This window comes from Oncorhynchus keta, chromosome 28 (genome assembly GCF_023373465.1).
Source record: "Oncorhynchus keta strain PuntledgeMale-10-30-2019 chromosome 28, Oket_V2, whole genome shotgun sequence".
Lineage (NCBI taxonomy): Eukaryota > Metazoa > Chordata > Actinopteri > Salmoniformes > Salmonidae > Oncorhynchus > Oncorhynchus keta.
In genome coordinates this window covers 25,661,341-25,679,336 of record NC_068448.1, presented here as the reverse complement: position 1 = coordinate 25,679,336, position 17,996 = coordinate 25,661,341, and the positions used below count along the sequence as shown (strand labels likewise).

General features: G+C 44.0%; 1 protein-coding gene across 3 annotated transcripts in view; it reads right to left on the bottom strand.

The window, feature by feature from the left end:
• Nucleotides 1-14,078, bottom strand: part of LOC118360920 (vitamin D3 receptor A) — a 100,264-nt gene extending 86,186 nt beyond the window's left edge. Inside the window, exons 1-2 of one of the 3 annotated variants that reach the window (XM_052485207.1) lie at nucleotides 13,930-14,078; nucleotides 13,311-13,452 (exon numbers count right to left, since the gene is read on the bottom strand). The gene's annotated coding sequence lies outside the window, so the exon portion shown is untranslated. Of the gene's footprint in view, nucleotides 1-144; nucleotides 234-13,310; nucleotides 13,453-13,929 lie in introns of those variants that run through there. The other 2 variants (XM_035740490.2, XM_035740491.2) reach the window with 2 other exon arrangements.
• Between the last annotated feature and the right edge of the window lie 3,918 nt (nucleotides 14,079-17,996).

Sequence of the window (17,996 nt, the reverse complement as noted above, 5' to 3'; positions counted from 1 at the left end):
ACACCTCTGAGACAGACACCAAAGTGAAAATTAGAACCATTCAAAAACAGGAGAGAAGAGGAGACAGGAGTGGAAGGAAAAGGGAGAGAGTGTGGAGAAGAACACTTCAAGCCAAACATGCTCAGTCCTGTTCCATGGGCTTACCCCTGTGTTCTGTATTCACAGAGGATCCACAGGAGTCAGCAGCTCTTCTGTGCAGTAGTGGCGGTGGTGAGGATGAGGGGTGGGGGGTCTGGGGTGCGCATGACTAGGACACAAACAGGAAGGGGAGGAGGCTGCAGTGGGGGGCTTGTTGTCTCTCAACCAATCCTATCCAGTGGACTCAGTTTACACCCCATCCCTCCCTGATCCACTCGACCCATGAGCTGCGGAGAGAGGAAGGAGGGGAGCGAGAGAGCGGGAGGGAGGAGTGGATACCCCCCTTGCGCTGGGCCTCTTTGTGAGGACAACCGGTCAGAGGGAGAGCTCAGACCAGAGTCCTTTACAAAACACAGCCCCTCCCTACTGCTATGCTCTCTCCAAGTCCAGGGATCATACCCTGCACAGGACAAAAGCATGTGAATTCCTGCACTGCAAGCCCCAGGGATACACTTTACACAGCAGCACATCAACACTGCCCATTAAGGCTTAATGAGCACTACGAGCAAATGTTATTGTAGCAGTAAAAACATTAAGGTAATGGTAGTTAAACTAGTGTAATCGAGTAGCCAAAAGTAAAACAAATCTGAAGTAATCCTTGTTCTCTGGTAACTTTAATTCCATGCTGTATGCACTGTGCAAGGCCTTTACAATTGATCGAGTCACCTATTTAGAAAAAAATTAACACTATGAAAACTTTTTGAAAAAGTCGATGTCCTCTCCAAGAACGGTTTTGTTAAAACTTAAATAGTTCAATGGAGTACTTCAACTTGTCGTTTTCTCTGTCGGCATTGAATGCTAGCACAGGATTAACCGGCCATGTGGCTTCTGACAACTTGCTTGGAGACTAACAGTGTCAAGGTGTACAGATCAGTGATAGAAATCCGCCTGGCTTGCCTGTTACAAACATTGGCCACCCCTGGGGATCTCAAAGCCCCTAAGGCCAAGGCCTAATCACAAAACTATAACATCAGCGATTTTTCTAAAGGCCTGAATTATACCTACACTTATTTTGTTCCATTGCAATTACACTCATGTGGAAACCATTAGCCCCCTTTTCAAAGTAATCCACTACTCAGGCTGCAAGGCTACTGGAGTGTAGTGATTTAACAGTTAAATACTTAGGCGTAACCTGCATCTTCAAGGAAAATAGTGAAAGACAGTGAGGCAAAGGGTATTAATTAATAATGGCATGGGTCTCCACTCATTAAAAAAACGGACCATTTTTATCTTGTTGAATGATCTCCCTCGTGTCACTCATAGCTGGGTGGTCCTACGCAATGCGCAAGGGGCCTTCCTGCACAGCAAGTTATTTGTTTGCAATGTGTGGTTGGGGGGGACACAAATGATACACCTTCAGTTCTGTTTGCAAAGCATGTACACAAAATTTCACAAGCCTTGCCCATATGGGAGCCGTCAAGAGAAAGCTCACCGTCTGTACAGCAACACGTGCACTCACGCCACAAGCCAGGGAATTGCTGTAGACCAGCAATAGCCAAGATACTTGGACGTGTTTGTTTATGGTGTTGGAAACATTTCTGCTTGACAATTTGTACTGCACTTTGAACTAACCAGCTACTAGGGCAGAACTCAGATGAGCTGGGAACACTTGCCTGAATGGGGGGGGGGCCTATTATGTAGGGCCATATAAAATGCACAATGCGGAGAACGCGGAAGGAATACAAGACATTAAAATCGTATTCAACAATATTCTAAAACATATTGGCACTTAGGGAATCAACTAAATGTAATGAAAATGTATTAATTTGCCCAAGTTTATCATAAGACATGAACAGAATGCTTCAGTGATTTGTATCTCCTGCAACTTTCTGAAGAGACATTGACAATTCCCCGTTTGGGTATGTGTGGTGGCGCGAGTGTACCACTTTGTGTAGCCATTAGCAATGATGCTAATGAAAGTCTTCTGGTAGATGGAAACTCTTTCCCAAAAACCTTCTCAATTAAATGTTAACTACAAAGTAGCCTTTGCTTACTTGGCAGAATGATATGATTATTTTCAAACTCCACCATCACATAAAATCTCTTTGATAACAACTCTTGCCTACAGTTTGAGGGTAAACAAAGATCTTTGGCAGTGCTAAATCTTCTGGCTCTTTCCCTATCGAAGTGAACCTCTGTTCTGCTCTGGGGAGGTGAGGGGTAAAGGGTTTTATCAGCACTGCCTCAGAAAAGCATGGAGTGCCTCACAATCTGACCACATCAAACAGCCCAACCATGCCAGCCAAGATCTCTGCATGGTAACGGCTTCTGAAACAATACAGTGACTCCCAACGTAATATGGCCATCAGCCACAAAAAGTACCGTAGACAAAGTCTCTTTTCAAAGAGGTACGAGATTTAGCCTATGGGACAATGGTGCTAAAATCATCAAATTTACCCATACATCATCAGACCACAAATAAGGCCAGACTACAACATTTAGGAACAGTCTGCGCAGAGAACGCTGACAGAATCCAGACATTAAAACTAACAATTTTTTTTAAATATATTTAACTTTTCTTGAAATCAACTAAATGTATTAACTTATTAGAAAATGCATAACATTTTCCCAAGTTAAACATAAGACATGAATAAAATGCATCATAAGACAAAATGCAAAAGCACAGGAATGCTCGTCTGTGTCGTGCGTACGCATGTCTACATGTGTAGCCATTAGCGACAATGCTAACGATAACCATCTTCCGAATCAGGCGGAAAGGCTTTCCCAAAACCTTCTCAATTAAATGTGAACTACAAACTAGCCTATGAATCCAGTGGCCATTTGTTTAGCAAACTCTGCAATCACATGAGGGTTACAGAAACACTGTTAATGAAACAGTCTCTTGCTGCTATACACTTCCATTAAAAGAATAACTACTCAAATATATATATATAATTTTCCCCAGGCCTCAAAAGTAGTCTGTGGTTTAAGCAAGTGTTGTTTTTTCTATTAAACAAGTGATTGACAGTGAAAACCTGAAGCAACAAAACAGAGAGAATAGAATTTGGGGGGGGGGGGAATAAATGATAAATAAATTAAATGAACCACTCAGGTAAAAAAAAGCTAATAGTCTGGTAAAGTTATGAACACAGCCATGTCACTAGAAATGTGTCTGCAACAGAGAATGTCTCTATAGATTCACATACAGGAGGATGTAACAGTACCCACATAGCTACTTTAGTGAGTAGGGTTACATGCACACAATGAGTATTGTGGATAGTCAGATTAAAAAGGCGACTCAGCAACCTTTCAATCTAATATTCATTATCTCCAGAATCAAACCAGTGTCTGTGTGCATTAAAAAGTCAGTCATTTTCAAGCACAGATTTGCAGTGATATGGGGGGAAAAAATACCCTCTCTCATTGCAGGTTTTGAAAATCAGTATTTTTCTTACTTTTAACACTTGAAATATATATTTTTTTAAATCCATCTGTTTAAGATAGGTTGCACATTTTGGGGAATATTCAGAAGTGGAAACTTTCCATGGGAATATATGCAATTAATATTAAGATACCATTTACCATTTGTAAAGGTTTTTATATCATATGGAGACAGAACCCTTTTACCTTACCATAAATAGACATTGCTGCAAATTATTCTAATAGAAGAAAAAAAAAATGTAGTTATGAACTGAACTTTAATTAAATGAGTTGACGCTTCACATGGGAATACTGATAAGGGAATAATGATCCCCAATGATCCATCGCATCTCCCAAAAACATTTTCAACATACATCTGTTAAATGATAGTCTAGAAACTAAAGCTTTGGTTGTGTTCCTCTCAGACTTCCATGTCTTGTTCCTGAACCTCCTCAATGTCCACCTCTTGAACATCAGACTCTGAGGCCTCATCTTTCAAACTAGTTCATTGTCAGGCTCAAAAAGCCTCAAAATTGCTCGGATGGTCACCAATTTCTCAACCCTAGTATTGGTCAGACTGTTGCTTGCTTTGGTGTGTGTTCCCAAACAAGGACCAGTTGCGCTCTGAGGCGGCTGACATTGGTGGGATTTGGAGGATGATGGAGGCAAAAGAGGAAAGAGCCTCAGATCAACAAAGTCCCTGCCACCAGGTGGCTGATGAGATATGTTGGCACGAATCCCATATTGCATCTCCATCCCAAAGCCCTTGCTTGGAAGTGTACTTCACCAGACGCTTTTTGATGCATTTCAGAACTGCAGTTTCCTCTGCTTGGAGCAACAGTGAACTGGGCAGGGCAGTACAGATTTCTTAATAATATAATAATAAATAATTTATTCTCTTATAACTGCAAGCAGAGTCTGAACATCAGACAGGATGGCATTGTCTCCCTCAATCCGTGCAATAGCTACTGCTATAGGTTTCAGGAGTTTCAGGGTGTTTATGTTTTATCTGTCGGCCCAGCCGCACTCAGGCTCTGTGTGTAGTTAATCCGACCCTCCCTGCCTCGTCAACGCCATTTTACCTGCTATTGTTGTGCTAGCTGATTAGCTGTTGTTGTCTCACCTACTGTTTTAGCTACTGTTTTAGCTAGCTCTCCCAATTCAACACCTGTGATTACTGTATGTCTCGCTGTATGTCTCTCTCAAATGTCAATATGCCTTGTATACTGTTGTTCAGGTTAGTTATCATTGTTTTAGTTTACAATGGAGCCCCTATTTCCACTCTTCATACCCCTGATACCTCCTTTGTCCCACCTCCCACACATGCAGTGACCTCACCCATTACAACCAGCATGTCCAAAGATACAATCTCTCTCATCATCACCCAGTGCCTGGGCTTACCTTTTTTTTTTTTTTTTTTTTTCACACCTTTATTTAACCAGGTAGGCTAGTTGAGAACAAGTTCTCATTTGCAACTGCGACCTGGCCAAGATAAAGCATAGCAGTGTGAACAGACAACACAGAGTTACACATGGAGTAAACAATTAACAAGTCAATAACACAGTAGAAAAAAGGGAGAGTCTATATACAATGTGTGCAAAAGGCATGAGGCGGTAGGCGAATAATTACAATATTGCAGATTAACACTGGAGTGATAAATGATCAGATGATCATGTACAGGTAGAGATAATGGTGTGCAAAAGAGCAGAAAAGTAAATAAATAAAAACTGTGGGGATGAGGTAGGTGAAAATGGGTGGGCTATTTACCAATAGCTTATGTACAGCTGCAGCGATCGGTTAGCTGCTCAGATAGCTGATGTTTGAAGTTGGTGAGGGAGATAAAAGTCTCCAACTTAAGCGACTTTTGCAATTCGTTCCAGTCACAGGCAGCAGAGTACTGGAACGAAAGGCGGCCGAATGAGGTGTTGGCTTTAGGGATGATCAGTGAGATACACCTGCTGGAGCGCGTGCTACGGATGGGTGTTGCCATTGTGACCAGTGAACTGAGATAAGGCGGAGCTTTACCTAGCATGGCCTTGTAGATGACCTGGAGCCAGTGGGTCTGGCGACGAATATGTAGCGGGGGCCAGCCGACTAGAGCATACAAGTCGCAGTGGTGGGTAGTATAATGTGCTTTAGTGACAAAACGGATGGCACTGTGATAAACTGCATCCAGTTTGCTGAGTAGAGTGTTGGAAGCGATTTTGTAGATGACATCGCCAAAGTCGAGGATCGGTAGGATAGTCAGTTTTACTAGGGTAAGCTTGGCAGCTTGAGTGAAGGAGGCTTTGTTGCGGAATAGAAAGCCGACTCTTGATTTGATTTTCGATTGGAGATGCTTGATATGGGTCTGGAAGGAGAGTTTGCAGTCTAGCCAGACACCTAGGTACTTATAGGTGTCCACATATTCAAGGTCGGAACCATCCAGTGTGGTGATGCTAGTCGGGCATGCGGGTGCAGGCAGCGATCGGTTGAAAAGCATGCATTTGGTTTTACTAGCGTTTAAGAGCAGTTGGAGGCCACGGAAGGAGTGTTGTATGGCATTGAAGCTTGTTTGGAGGTTAGATAGCAACAGTGTCCAATGACGGGCCAAAAGTATATAGAATGGTGTCGTCTGCGTAGAGGTGGATCAGGGAATCGCCCGCAGCAAGACCAGCATCATTGATATATACAGAGAAAAGAGTCGGCCCGAGAATTGAACCCTGTGGCACCCCCATAGAGACTGCCAGAGGACCGGACAGCATGCCCTCCGATTTGACACACTGAACTCTGTCTGCAAAGTAATTGGTGAACCAGGCAAGGCAGTCATCCGAAAAACCGGGGCTACTGAGTCTGCCGATAAGAATCTGGTGATTGACAGAGTCGAAAGCCTTGGCAAGGTCGATGAAGACGGCTGCACAGTACTGTCTTTTATCGATGGCGGTTATGATGTCGTTTAGTACCTTGAGTGTGGCTGAGGTGCACCCGTGACCGGCTCGGAAACCAGATTGCATAGCGGAGAGGGTACGGTGGGATTCGAGATGGTCAGTGACCTGTTTGTTGACTTGGCTTTCGAAGACCTTAGATAGGCAGGGCAGAATGGATATAGGTCTGTAACAGTTTGGGTCCAGGGTGTCTCCCCCTTTGAAGAGGGGGATGACTGCAGCAGCTTTCCAATCCTTGGGGATCTCAGACGATATGAAAGAGAAGTTGAACAGGCTGGTAATAGGGGTTGCGACAATGGCGGCGGATAGTTTCAGAAATAGACGGTCCAGATTGTCAAGCCCAGCTGATTTATACGGGTCCAGGTTTTGCAGCTCTTTCAGAACATCTGTTATCTGGATTTGGGTAAAGGAGAACCTGGAGAGGCTTGGGCGAGGAGCTGCGGGGGGGCCGGAACTGTTGGCCGAGGTTGGAGTAGCCAGGCGGAAGGCATGGCCAGCCGTTGAGAAATGCTTGTTGAAGTTTTCGATAATCATGGATTTGTCGGTGGTGACCGTGTTCCATAGCCTCATTGCAGTGGGCAGCTGGGAGGAGGTGCTCTTGTTCTCCATGGACTTCACAGTGTCCCAGAACTTTTTGGAGTTGGAGCTACAGGATGCAAACTTCTGCCTGAAGAAGCTGGCCTTAGCTTTCCTGACTGACTGCGTGTATTGGTTCACGACTTCCCTGAACAGTTGCATATCGCGGGGACTGTTCGATGCTATTGCAGTCCGCCACAGGATGTTTTTGTGCTGGTCGAGGGCAGTCAGGTCTGGAGTGAACCAAGGGCTGTTTCTGTTCTTAGTTCTGCATTTTTTTAACGGAGCATGCTTATCTAAAATGGTGAGGAAGTTACTCTTAAAGAATGACCAGGCATCCTCAACTGACGGGATGAGGTCAATGTCCTTCCAGGATACCCGGGCCAGGTCGATTAGAAAGACCTGCTCACAGAAGTGTTTTAGGGAGTGTTTGACAGTGATGAGGGGTGGTCGTTTGACTGCGGCACCGTAGCGGATACAGGCAATGAGGCAGTGGTCGCTGAGATCCTGGTTGAAGACAGCGGAGGTGTATTTGGAGGGCCTGTTGGTCAGGATGACGTCTATGAGGGTGCCCTTGCTTACAGAGTTAGGGTTGTACCTGGTGGGTTCCTTGATGATTTGTGTGAGATTGAGGGCATCTAGCTTAGATTGTAGGACTGCCGGGGTGTTAAGCATATCCCAGTTTAGGTCACCTAACAGAACAAACTCTGAAGCTAGATGGGGGGCAATCAATTCACAAATGGTGTCCAGGGCACAGCTGGGAGCTGAGGGGTGTCGGTAGCAGGCGGCAACAGTGAGAGACTTATTTCTGGAAAGAGTAATTTTCAGAATTAGTAGTTCGAACTGTTTGGGTATGGACCTGGAAAGTATGACATTACTTTGCAGGCTATCTCTGCAGTAGACTGCAACTCCTCCCCCTTTGGCAGTTCTATCTTGACGGAAGATGTTACAGTTGGGTATGGAAATCCCTGAATTTTTGGTGGCCTTCCTGAGCCAGGATTCAGACACGGCAAGGACATCAGGGTTAGCAGAGTGTGCTAAAGCAGTGAGTAAAACAAACTTAGGGAGGAGGCTTCTGATGTTGACATGCATGAAACCAAGGCTTTTTCGATCACAGAAGTCAACAAATGAGGGTGCCTGGGGACATGCAGGGCCTGGGTTTACCTCCACATCACCCGCGGACCAGAGAAGGAGTAGTAGGAGGGTGCGGCTAAAGGCTATCAAAACTGGTCGCCTAGAGCGTTGGGGACAGAGAATAAGAGGAGCAGGTTTCTGGGCATGGTAGAATATATTCAGGGCATAATGCGCAGACAGGGGTATGGTGGGGTGCGGGTACGGCGGAGGTAAGCCCAGGCACTGGGTGATGATGAGAGAGGTTTTATCTCTGGACATGCTGGTTGTAATGGGTGAGGTCACCGCATATGTGGGAGGTGGGACAAAGGAGGTATCAGGGGTATGAGGAGTGGGACTAGGGGCTCCATTGTGAACTAAAACAATGATAACTAACCTGAGCAACAGTATACAAGGCATATTGACATTTGAGAGGGACATACAGCGAGGCATACAGTAATCACAGGTGATGAATTGGGAAAGCTAGCTAAAACAATGGGTGAGACAACAGCTAATCAGCTAGCATAACAACAGCAGGTAAAATGGCATTGACTAAGCAACGGGGCCGACAGATAAAACAAACAAGCAGAATGGAGTACCGTGATTAATGGACAGTCCAGCGTGCATCAGCTATGTAGCCAAGTGATCAGAGTCCAGGGGCAGCGGTGGATGGGGCAGGGGGGCTGGACTGGCGAGTGTTATCCAGGCTAAAAAAAACTAACAATGACTAAATAGCTTGTAGCTAGTACCCGCACCCCACCATACCCCTGTCTGCGCATTATGCCCTGAATATATTCTACCATGCCCAGAAATCTGCTCCTTTTATCCTCTGTCCCCAACGCTCCAGGCGACCAGTTTTGATAGCCTTTAGCCGCACCCTCATACTACTCCTCCTCTGTTCCACGGGTGATGTGGAGGTAAACCCAGGCCCTGCATGTCCCCAGGCACCCTCATTGGTTGACTTCTGTGATTGAAAAAGCCTTGGTTTCATGCATGTCAACATCAGATGCCTCCTCCCTAAGTTTGTTTTACTCACTGCTTTAGCACACTCTGCTAACCCTGATGTCCTTGCCGTGTCTGAATCCTGGCTCAGGAAGGCCACCAAAAATTCTGAGATTTCCATACCCAACTATAACATCTTCCGTCAAGATAGAACTGCCAAAGGGGGAGGAGTTGCAGCCTACTGCAGAGATAGCCTGCAAAGTAATGTCATACTTTCCAGGTCCATACCCAAACAGTTCGAACTACTAATTTTGAAAATTACTCTCTCCAGAAATAAGTCTCTCACTGTTGCCGCCTGCTACCGACCCCCCCCCCCTCAGCTCCCAGCTGTGCCCTGGACACCATTTGTGAATTGATCGCCCCCCATCTAGCTTCAGAGTTTGTTCTGTTAGGTGACCTAAACTGGGATATGCTTAACACCCCGGCAGTCCTACAATCTAAGCTAGATGCCCTCAATCTCACACAAATCATCAAGGAACGCACCAGGTACAACGATAAATCTGTAAACAAGGGCACCCTCATAGACGTCAATCTGACCAACTGGCCCTCCAAATACACCTCCGTTGTCTTCAACCAGGAACTCAGCGATCACTGCCTCATTGCCTGTATCTGCTACGGAGCCGCAGTCAAACGATCACCCCTCATCACTGTCAAACGCTCCCTAAAACACTTCTGTGAGCAGGCCTTTCTAATCGACCTGGCCCGGGTATCCTGGAAGGACATTGACCTCATCCCGTCAGTTGAGGATGCCTGGTCATTCTTTAAAAGTAACTTCCTCACCATTTTAGATAAGCATGCTCCGTTCAAAAAATGCAGAACTAAGAACAGATATAGCCCTTGGTTCACTCCAGACCTGACTGCCCTCGAACAGCACAAAAACATCCTGTGGCGGACTGCAATAGCATCGAATAGTCCCCGCGATATGAAACTGTTCAGGGAAGTCAGGAACCAATACACACAGTCAGTCAGGAAAGCTAAGGCCAGCTTCTTCAGGCAGAAGTTTGCATCCTGTAGCTCCAACTCCAAAAAGTTCTGGGACACTGAAGTCCATGGAGAACAAGAGCACGTCCTCCCAGCTGCCCACTGGACTGAGGCTAGGTAACACGGTCACCACCGATAAATCCATGATTATCGAAAACTTCAACAAGCATTTCTCAACGGCTGGCCATGCCTTCCGCCTGGCTACTCCAACCTCGTCCAACAGCCCCCCCCCCCCACCCCCGCAGCTCCTCGCCCAAGCCTCTCCAGGTTCTCCTTTACCCAAATCCAGATAGCAGATGTTCTGAAAGAGCTGCAAAACCTGGACCCATACAAATCAGGTTGGCTTGACAATCTGGACCCTCTATTTCTGAAACTATCCGGCCATTGTCGCAACCCCTATTACCAGCTTGTTCAACCTCTCTTTCATATTGTCTGAGATCCCCAAGGATTGGAAAGCTGCCGCAGTCATCCCCTCTTCAAAGGGGGAGACACCCTGGACCCAAACTGTTACAGACCTATATCCATCCTGCCCTGCCTATCTAAGGTCTTCGAAAGCCAAGTCAACAAACAGGTCACTGACCATCTCGAATCCCACCGTACCTTCTCCGCTGTGCAATCTGGTTTCCGAGCCGGTCACGGGTGCACCTCAGCCACGCTCAAGGTACTAAACGATATCATAACCGCCATCGATAAAAGACAGTATTGTGCAGCCGTCTTCATCGACCTTGCCAAGGCTTTCGACTCTGTCAATCACCATATTCTTATCGGCAGACTTAAAAGCCTCGGTTTTTCAGATGACTGCCTTGCCTGGCTCACCAATTACTTTGCAGACAGAGTTCAGTGTGTCAAATCGGAGGGCATGCTGTCCGGTCCTCTGGCAGTCTCTATGGGGGTACCACAGGGTTCAATCCTCACGCCGACTCTTTTCTCTGTATATATCAATGATGTTGCTCTTGCTGCGGGCGATTCCCTGATCCACCTCTACGCAGACGACACCATTCTATATACTTCTGGCCCGTCCTTGGACACTGTGCTATCTAACCTCCAAACGAGCTTCAATGCCATACAACACTCCTTCCGTGGCCTCCAACTGCTCTTAAACGCTAGTAAAACCAAATGCATGCTTTTCAACCGTTCGCTGCCTGCACCCGCACGTCTGACCAGCATCACCACCCTGGATGGTTCCGACCTTGAATATGTGGACATCTATAAGTACCTAGGTGTCTGGCTAGACTGTAAACTCTCCTTCCAGACTCATATCAAACATCTCCAATCGAAAATCAAATAAAGAGTCGGCTTTCTATTCCGCAACAAAGCCTCCTTCACTCACGCCGCCAAACTTACCCTAGTAAAACTGACTATCCTACCGATCCTCGACTTCGGCGATGTCATCTACAAAATTGCTTCCAACACTCTACTCAGCAAACTGGAAGCAGTTTATCACAGTGCCATCCGTTTTGTCACTAAAGCACCTTATACCACCCACCACTGCGACCTGTATGCTCTAGTCAGCTGGCCCTCGCTACATATTCGTCGCCTTTTGCACACAATGTATATAGACTCCCCCCTTTTTTTCCCGACTGTGTTATTGACTTGTTAATTGTTTACTCCATGTGTAACTCTGTGTTGTCTGTTCTCACTGCTATGCTTTATCTTGGCCAGGTCGCAGTTGCAAATGAGAACTTGTTCTCAACTAGCCTACCTGGTTAAATAAAGGTAAAATAAATAAAAATAAATATTAAACCGATTATGCAATAGTCATGTAAACACCATACTCTGCTTATCTTATCTTAAAGGTACACTTGGCAGAAAAATCACTGCCATTTCCTAGTTGCTAAAATTCAAATAGTTTACCTAATTTCAGTTTGTGAGAAAACAAATGTAAAGAATCATTGTACCATTTAAATCGCTGTTAAATATCTTTTCAATAACCAAAAATATTGTATTTTTCTGCTTTTTGAAGCTGGTGTACAAAACAGAAACTAAAAGATGCAAAAACAAAACTTAAGAATGGGAAGGTAGAACAGATGTACCTTTTCTTAGACTTGCTTGCAATGAGTCACATTTCTACATGAATTTGTTCAGGTCCCCAAAAAGTTACATATTGCAGCTTTAATCTGCATACGGTCAAAATCAAGAGAGCATTCGCGGATTAAAACACCTGGATTTCTAAGCAATCTTTCAAAATGATTATGACACGTAATGACCTTAAAAATCGACATACCAGCGGTGCATTTGATCTGCGCATGTGCTAGCACCAGCCGAGCAAGTCTCCCTCTTCAGCGTGAGAACTGTGTTCGGAACTGAATGCATGCATCTTAGAAGTAGCTTGCACATACACACTTTATATAAGTACGAACTCCGAATCGAATACGCTTAGCAAAAATAACATGTTCGCTGTGGTGGAACGTTTATTTTGATTGCCAGTTTTCCGCTAGTGCCGAGCAAGTTACTTTTCGGTTTTCAAACAACTAATAACAGTTGCTTTGGGAAGCATCTACTTGAAAATACATGATCTAAGTGATTGATAGTTGGTATTCAGTGATTGATAGTTGATACTCAAAAGTATGCCTCATTTACTTTGAAGAACTACAAAATAGTGATTTTGTCAGATAGCATAGGCAGCAGTTCTATAGAGATGAGATGACTTGGAATGAAATAGTCAGTGAATAAAACAAATATAATATACACAACTGAAAATGTTGAATTAAGTAAAGTAATGTGAATAAATAGTTAATAAGTAATAAGCAGTAATGGGCGGTCACTACCATCATGGGTCTTTTATTACCCATTTTATTCTGTCTTGTTACAGCATTCAACCCACATAATGCATTTGATGTTTAAAAAAAATGATCGAACCGAAACCAAAAAGCTCTAATCACTCAGCCCTATTTTCTGCATTTATCAGATAACCTGATTTCAGATGCGTTCATGTAAAAATGATTATTAGGTTCTTCTTGCAAAGTAAACGTTTTAATCTAACTATTATAATAATCAAGACTATACAAGATAATCTATTTTGTGTGCATGTATCCGCACTGAATGTTGTTGCTAGAAAATCCCGCGACCAGATATCAAAACTCAATTCAGCCTCGATAAGAGAGTAGAACGTTCCTCAACTAGCTGCATCACAGTCCCTGCTGTATTGGATGAATCGAGTTTGTGACTAACGTTAGTTAGCTTTTTACCAAGTTTGCATAATGCTAGTTATGTTCATACCTGATGTGGCATGTCACGTTTCTTTACTTTGCTGGGTAGGGTCTCCGGGACTGTTATTCTTGAAGCCAGGTCGAGAATTTTCCAAATGTTTGGTAGCTGGTGAACGTATTCTTCGTTCAATGGAAACTTTTCTGGTGTTAAACTGAAAGAAATGGCAATGGATCACACAAACTTTACATAAACGTAACGGGATAGCTATGACTAAAGACGATAAATCAAAACATGTATTATGCAGAACAAAATAGCTAACGTTAGGAGTATAACTCGCTAACAAGTAATATTGTAGCAAGATAGCTAGGTAGCCATATTAAGTAGCTCATAAAGTATATAACAATACTATTCACCAACATTTCCAAATTCCAAAAATTACATTAAATAACTACATTGTCAGCATGTTAAAATATTAACAAACGAGCTGGCTAAATTGCCGCGAGCTAGCCGCGCAGTTGCGAAGCGCCAGCAAAAGCGTGCAGCGCTGCGCGAGCGAACCATTTTTTTCAGTCTCAAACGCATCAAAACACATATTACTAAAAGTCAGTGGATCATTATCAAATGTATTTAAAACGTTTGCATGTTATAAGGACCTAATTGTAAACGTATTAGTAAAACAACAACTTACATTAATCCATACGGAGGCAAATCTTTAATCTACCCATAAATAGCTACGACCACCACTTCTGCGTTGTCCCGCCCCATAGCTCAGCAGAAAGGCATATCTGTAAGTATATCACCACAAACAACCAATCATAACAAACATGTAAGAATAATCTCTCTTTTTTATTGGACAGGAGCATTACAGTCTCATCTTTTTGGTCGAATAGAACTCCTCGGAATTTATTGAAGACGATGCCCCCCTGCCATGTAGGGGTGTGTCCTGACGTCATAGAAAACCAGCTCAGCGCTAAACAATTCGGCTGTTGTGAAGTTTGGAATTATGTATGTGTATTTGGGGATTTCTCATAATGACTGAAAGGAGAATTGGAGAATGTTGTTGTTTTTCTACAGTGATCTATGATTATATCGCAAGAAAGAGACATTAATAATGTGGATACAAAAATGTAAAGTGTTTCTGGTTATGAATTATACATTGTCAAAGGCTGCATCAAAGCCTCTCTTCCTCTCTGCATTGAAAACGAATGCCAACTCCCGAAGAGGAGGGGGATCAAGAGGTTAGGGAAACTGATTTTGTATGCAGCCCAGTGTTGTTGTTGATATAGAGCTTAACATGGGGCACATGCCTTTCTGGAGGTAGTCTGAAGGAATGACTATCAGGCCTCTTTATCTGTCAGTGATCATGTGTGAGGCTGCGAGCTGAGCTTGGGTAGGTTGGTTTCACTTACAAATAATAGAACATTTCAGACCTTTAAACCAGAGCCACATCTTTGACCAGTAGGCTATTAAATGTGTTATAGTACCAAGTGGTTCCTCAAAGCCATATTGTGAACAGTAGGACACATGCTCACTCATCACTCATTGGAAAGTGGTGTTGTTGTAGAGTCACATGGGCCCCACTCGGATGGTTTCCTGCGACCTGGGTGTGTCTCTCAAATCGAACCTACCAGAACTCTCCTCACAAAGCACTCTACAGATGGCGAGATGTGTGTAGTGTGGAGGAGGGGGCTCAGTGTGTAACAGTGACCGCATGAAGCTTTGTCTGCATACTTTGTGTGGGCGTATACATGTGTGTGAATGTGTAGGCAATTGTTAGTAGTCTAGTCTTTCAACATGCTCATACACATAGCATATGATGGAGTGTGTGAATCTGGCGTGAGCACCATTGTGCTATGTGTACATGTGAATTAACATCTGGCAAGGTATGTGGGTCGCATGTGCAACAGAACAGGCATGTAATATTTTCCCTGTGCCTTTATGTGCCTGTGTCTGCACGTGCAGGAATCTAGGCCATCCCTGTGGCTTTGTGTCTGAGGGGCGGATCAGTGTATGTGGGGGAAGTGAGGCATGGGGGTGTGTGGTGGTTCCTGGGTCAGGGGTGTGTCCACTGTGTAAACACAGTGCAACTGAGGAACAGGAGACACTCTCTCCTTCTCAAATTCCACCCCATGCTCACACCCCCTCCATACACTAGGCATCCTCTCTCCCGAATGCAGACTCCACTGGAACATAAACAAGCCACAAATTCTCTGGATTCACCTCCATTGGTGGAAATTCCCGTTTGCCCAGTGCTCTTGATGGTGAGTGAAATGTGTATTAAAGGATGATGCACAAAGGACGTTTGCAATTTTCAGTCCATCATGTTTACTGTTCTGCTTTTACTGTGTTCACCACAAGGGCACATATCCCAGACTGTCCTATTTAAAAAGCCCCAGAGCCACAGTGAGTCCAGCTGGAAAAGCAAATAAAAGCTCACTGACCAGGCCCATGACTCTATGAATGCTGTCTTGAACTTGAACTCATGGTGAATGTAGTAAGTTTAAAATGAATTGAAATAGAGGCTCTATCTGCTATAAAAGTAACCTTTTACCATTTAATTATCAATGATATATTCATAAATCCTAACACTTATTGTGACCTCTTGCTGCATTATGCCTTATTTACAAATGCTGACTTCATTTTATACAGGCCTGTAGGCGGCTTGGGTGAGTTCCCAGCCCACTTAACCCAAGGGAAATGTTTGATAGACAATTTCCACTTATTTGAAGAACATTAACAAGCAGCAGCTTTGTCTGAAAAGGATTCTCACCTATCTACGTATAACCCTTCCTCTGAGATAAAGTATAGAGAAAAACAATACAACATAAATCATCCTGGTAATAAACACATAATCAACTATGTGAAAAAAAACTGGTACCTGCCAAAATAAAGGAAAGACCAACATAAAGGGGCGGTTTTGCGGACACAGATTAAGCCTAACCATAGACTAAATTGCACTTTTAAACTGGACTAACTTAAATGGCCTTAATCTAGATCTAAGTGAAGCCTTAAATTAAACCTGGCCAGAGGCAGGTTAAACTTCAGATGAATGGATGTTGGGCCCCAGGTTGACCTTGGCAATGGAGGAAAATTGATTGCCTGGACTCTCAATGATGATCACAGAGCACCATCAAGGCCAGGCAGAAAGGCAGTTATAGACAGGAGCAACCCTCTGAATGATTTTGATGAAATCAATTTGTGTGACAATTTCTGTATGTACAAAGAAAATGCTGTTGACATCATTTATTTGCTTGAGCCAAGGCTTTCATCTGACTCTCTTAGGGGAAGGTTCATCTTCATGTAATAGGACCTTAGTAACAACGCTACAACCAAGCTCATATCGGCACCTGTGGTGTAGTGAAGCGCACGTTTGGTGTATGAAAGAGTTGTTTCCAGTGTCTCAGAAACACATCGCGCTTTCTATACCAAGAAGACGCTGCATTGTCATTATTCCAATTGTGCTTCACAATTACCCCAAACAGCATGGCTGCCCATATCCTCGCATTGAAGATGAGGATGGTTCCCATGGTTGAAGCAGAGAATGACAGAAATGGACTCGCCTGCAGAGATGCTTTTGCTATGCATCACTTCTCCCAACAAAGAACAGCTCAGGTGATTGAAATAAGTAATATCCAAAACATTTTTTATTCACAAATGGAAATACCGGGACCCCGAACTGGTGCTTATTTGAGAAGAAGATTGGTACTACTGCTGCTTCATGTTTCTCTCCTCCTCCTTCATAGACAACTCAACATGAAGGATGTGCATCTTCATGTCATGCTCTTCTTTTAAATACATTAGTTTGCACTCATGAAATTCCATGGTCAGTTTTTCATGCATGCTCAGCTTCTGTCTTTGTCTTCCAGCCCGAGTTAGTGACACAATCTTCCCTCCTGGCTGCTGCAGATGTAGTGATTTGCCCTTCATCCTGTCTTGTCCCCTACAATCTAAGGTGATCATCAGCCTCTAGAAAATGATGACATTGCTGCATTAGAGAACATTATTTATTCTAGAGTTGAGTTCCTTACATTATGTTTTATTATGGGAGTGCAAGACATGACTTACAACATTACATATTCCCTGCAGTCCGGGGATGGCACATGTTGAATGAATTTTTCCTACCAAATGAGGATTGGAATGGTCCCCAATCTGACCTGTCTGTGGTCTTACTAGGGGGTCAGCCACCACTCTTGAAACACTCCTTATGAGCAACAGCATTTGTCTTCTTTTAGTTGATTTTTTATGTTTTTCCACAGGACCTTCGAAAGACAAGATAATATAGAAATTATTCTTAATGATATTGTATGATATTGTTTTGTTACATTTAAAAAATAATATAATTTTTTTGTATTACTTTTTAGTGATATCTAATTGGTAGTTAGTCTTGTCCCATTGCTGCAACTCCCGTACGGAGAGGCAAAGGTCGAGAGCCACGCGTCCTCCAAAACACAACCCCTCCAAGCCTTTGCTTGCTTAACCCAGAAGCGCTAATGTTTCAGAAGAAACACAGTACAGCTGGCGACACAAAGTCACCCGGCCCGTCACTAGGAGACGCTAGAGCACGGTGGGACAAGAACATCCCGGGCAGTCAAACCCTCCCCTAACCCGGACAACACTGGGCCAATTGTGCGACACTTAATGGGTCTACCGGTTGGCTGCGACACAGCCTGGGATCGAACCCGGGTCTGTAGTGACACCTATGGCACCTTACACCACTGCACCACTCAGGATTTTGTTACTATCAGAAATACATTT